Raw genomic sequence first — 1,223 nt, 5'->3', positions numbered from 1 at the left:
TGAGACTGCAATGGGCACAGTGAGACTGCAATGGGCACATTGAGGTATGGCACAGTGAGACTGCAATAGGCACAGTGAGGTATGGCACAGTGAGGTAAGGCACAGTGAGGTATGGCACAGTGAGGTATGGCACAGTGAGACTGCAATGGGCACAGTGAGGTATGGCACAGTGAGACTGCAATGGACACAGTGAGGTATGGCACCGTGAGACTGCAATTGGTACACTAAGGTATGGCACAGTGAGACTGCAATGAGCACAGTGAGGTATGGCACAGTGAGATTGCAATGGGCACAGTGAGGTTGCAATGGGCACAGGGAGGTTGCAAATGGGCACAGTGAGGCGTGCAAATGGGCATTGTTGACCGTCTTTTCCGCTTACAGTAGCTGCTGCATTCTCACCCTAGGCTTATACTCGAGTCAATGCGTTTTCCCATTTTTTTGTGGTAAAATTAGGTCCTCGGCTTACACTCGGGTCGACTTATACTCGAGTATATACGGTATGTAAAGACTGGTATATGTAAACTTCAACTTTAAGACTAAGAACTTTTTACTGAAAAAGGCCCAAAAGTCCTTCAAATACAATAACAAATATTTCCCAAATGCTGAGAATCAAAACCATGATTTATAGTATTTGACAATGTGTATTTGCAGAACCAGGCAGCTTTTATAAGTACAGTAGCTTCTAAAACTTTCATTCTTTTGCTCGGAGCAATCTTGAAGAGACAAGATTAGCTAGTGGGCTAGGGAATAGGTAGCAGGACCTGCCATAGGCACACGAGTGACAGGTCTTTAAGAAAGCTTAAACGGGAAATTTGAACTACAAAAAAAAAAAAAAAGTGCAGGAAAATGTAGGACTGAAAGTTACATTGCTGGAAGGAAATGAAATCTGTAGAACTTTTGCCCATTTTAGGAACATTAGAGTGTTAGCTTCTTTGGGAAAAGGAATGTAAGTAGTTCAATACTCTCTGTAATTTAGCAATGTGGAAAGTGATGACATTGGCCCAGATTCAGGTACATTTGCGCGATATTTGCAGGGGAGCAGGGCAACGATTTTGCCCTGCGCCCCCGCAAATATTTTGCGCTGCCCTCGATTCACGGAGCAGTAGCTCCGTAAATTGCGAGGGCGCGCCGCCAAAATTGCCCGGCGTAAGCGCGCGCAATGTAAATGATCCCGCCGGGGGCGGGAATCATTTAAATTAGGCGCGCTCCCGCGCCGAGCATAC

This window comes from Rana temporaria, chromosome 11 (genome assembly GCF_905171775.1).
Source record: "Rana temporaria chromosome 11, aRanTem1.1, whole genome shotgun sequence".
NCBI classification, from domain to species: Eukaryota; Metazoa; Chordata; class Amphibia; order Anura; family Ranidae; genus Rana; species Rana temporaria.
Note: the sequence above shows the minus strand (reverse complement) of the source record.